This window comes from Arachis duranensis, chromosome 3, assembly GCF_000817695.3.
Source record: "Arachis duranensis cultivar V14167 chromosome 3, aradu.V14167.gnm2.J7QH, whole genome shotgun sequence".
Classification (NCBI taxonomy): Eukaryota; Viridiplantae; Streptophyta; class Magnoliopsida; order Fabales; family Fabaceae; genus Arachis; species Arachis duranensis.
The window spans coordinates 54,492,134-54,495,180 of NC_029774.3; positions in this window are offsets into that span (position 1 = coordinate 54,492,134).

The following is a 3,047-nucleotide window of genomic DNA, read 5'->3' on the forward strand; positions in this document are numbered from 1 at the left end:
AGATGATTAGCCGTGCTGTGACAGAGCGCGTTGACCATTTTCACTGAGAGGATGGGAGGTAGCCATTGACAACGGTGAAACCCTACATACAGCTTGCCATGGAAGGAGCCTTGCGTGCTTGAAGAAAAAGACAATAGGAAAGTAGAGATTCAGAAGATGGAGCATCTCCAAAACCTCAACTTGTTTCCCCATTACTGCAAAACAAGTACTCACTTCATGTTCTTTTGCTTTTTACAATCAACCTTGATAATTATTGATATCCTGACTAAGAGTTACAAGATAACCATATCTTGCTTCAAGCCGACAATCTCCGTGGGATCGACCCTTACTCACGTAAGGTATTACTTGGACGACCCAGTGCACTTGCTGGTTAGTTGTGCGGAATTGCAAAAGTGTGATTGCAATTTCGTGCACCACCTTTGAATATTGGAAGAGGAATGAGGAAATCATGCTAGAAATGCTCTCTCACATTGGATTAGGTTGGGGGTTAGATGGATATTGTGACATGTAATCCTACCAATACTTTGATCTATGAATGTGTGTGGTATAATCAGTGACCAAACTTCATCTCTTCCCATGAGCAATTAAATCAAGGAATTGGAAAATTGTTCAAGCTTAGAGAGGTTGGATTGCCAAGGAATTGGGATCCAATCACTTAAGATTGCTAAGGAGATCAATGAATGTATTGATTGAGGAAGAGATGAGAATGTACTTGATCCGGAGGATTGCAATATCTCTTGATACCAATGTTCACTTTATTTTTAGTTCTTACATTTACTTTTCTTGCCATTTTACTTTTCTGCACTTTATTGTTTTTTTACTTTTTTTGCTATTTATATTTCCTTGTTACTTATCACTCCAATATGATTCATCTAACTAGGATAATCAATTACCCATTGATTGCTTAATCAGTTAATCTTTGTGGGATTCGACCTCACTCTATTGTGAGTTATTACTTGACGACAATTTGGTATACTTGCCGAAGGAAAATTTGTTGAGAGACAAGTTTTCACGCATCAAGTTTATGGCGCTGTTGCCAGGGATATGGGGCCTTTGAGAGGTATGGCTTGGGTGCTTCTCTTTCTTGATGTGACTTGGGGATTGAGGTTTGAGCTTCCTCATGTCCCTTGTTTTCTTCATCCAATTCCTTTTCTGGTCGTTTCTTGTGGGTCTCCTTCAATTCCCTCCCACTTCTGAGGGTGATGGCCTGACATTCCTCTCTTGGTATTGAGTTAATATTGCTGCAATTGTTGTGCCCAGGGGTTTGCTTGAATAAGAATTCAATCTGTGTTTCCAGTTTCTTGATGGCAGCATCTTGATTTTGCATGTTAGATTGCACTTCTTCCTGGAAAGCTTTGCTATCTTGAATGTCCTTGCATAGGCTTTCAAGTAGAGCCTCAATTTTTGAGAGCCTCTCCTCGGTGATTGATGTGGGGTTGAGATTAGGTGGTTGAGAAGATTGGTTAGATGGATGTTGATAATATCTCTGTGAGGTGTTTTGATGAGTAGCATTGTTGTTGGAGTTGAAGTTGTGGCGTCTCTGATCTTGCCCTTGGTCTTATTGATTTCCCCATCCAAAGTTGGGGTGATTTCTCCATCCAGAGTTGTAAGTTTTGGAGTATGGATCATGGACTTGTCTAGGTGAGTTTCCCATATAGTTGGCTTGCTCCCAGTCACCTTCTTTTCCTATGTTTACTCCTTCTTGAGTTGGTGATGAGGTGATGGCTACTGCAACTTGGTTCTCTTCCACCTTCTTGGTAAGATCTGTTAGCTGCTTGGTGATCATCTTGTTTTGGGCTAACAGTGCATCCATGTGGTTCAGCTCCATTACTCCTCTAGTGTTACTTCTTTCGGAGGCATAGAAGTAGTCATTCTCAGCAATTGTTTCAATGACATCTATGGCTTCTTCAATGGTTTTCTTCTTGTTTAAAGAGCCTCCTGATGAATGATTCACAGCCTTCTTTGACTCATAGGAAAGACCTTCATAGAAGATATGAAGTTGAACCCACTCATTAAACATCTCTGGTGGGCATCTCCTTGTCAAGTCTTTGAATCTCTCCCAAGCTTTATAAAGTGTCTCCCCATCTTGCTGTCTGAACGTCTGCACTTCAGTTCTCAGCCTATTGATCCTTTGAGGCGGGTAAAACCTTGCGAAAAACTTATTCACCACCTCCTCCCAATTTGTTAGGCTTTCTTTTGGGAAGGATTCAAGCCATTTGGATGCCTTGTCCCTTAGTGAAAAAGGGAACAAAAGCAGCCTATAGACATCTGGGTGGACTCCATTGGACTTCACTGTGTCACAAATCCTCAAGAAGGTGGTCAAGTGTTGATTAGGATCTTCTTGAGCACCTCCTCCAAATGAACAATTATTCTGCACCAGGGTGATGAGTTGAGGTTTTAGCTCGAAATCGTTGGCATGTATGGTGGGCTTCTGAATGCTGCTTCCACAGTTTCCTGGATTAGGATTGATATAGGATCCTAAGACCTTCCTTTCTTGCCCAGCCCGGTTTGCATGGCCTTCTCTGGCATGATTATGAGCTTCTTCTTCATGATTATTCTCCAAGTTCTCTTCCATGTTAGGTTCAAAGTACTCTTCCTCTTCCTCGGTACCAATAATCCCTTTTCCTCTTGCCTTCCTTCTTAGTCTCCAAAGGGTTCTTTCAGGTTCTGAATCAAAGGATGTTAAGACTCCTTCTCTTCTCCCTGTCATACAACAAACAGATTACACAACAGGAGGTATAGTGAAGATTATTCTTGTTAGAATGATTGTTAGTGTGAGTGATGCAATTTATCAAATAGTTAGTGGGTTAGTGAACTAAATTATGATCAACTAAGAAAAAGAGAACAGAAAATAGAGAGGGTATAGGGGGTGAGGAAGAAATTAAAAATGAACTAAGGTAAATTGACTGAATAATACAAAACAAATAACAAAATAAAAAAAAATGCTCAATCTAGTGATCTTCTAACTTAATCATTGTTGATTCAAAATCAATCCCCGGCAACGGCGCCAAAAACTTGATGCGTGGAAACTTGTCTCTCAACAAATT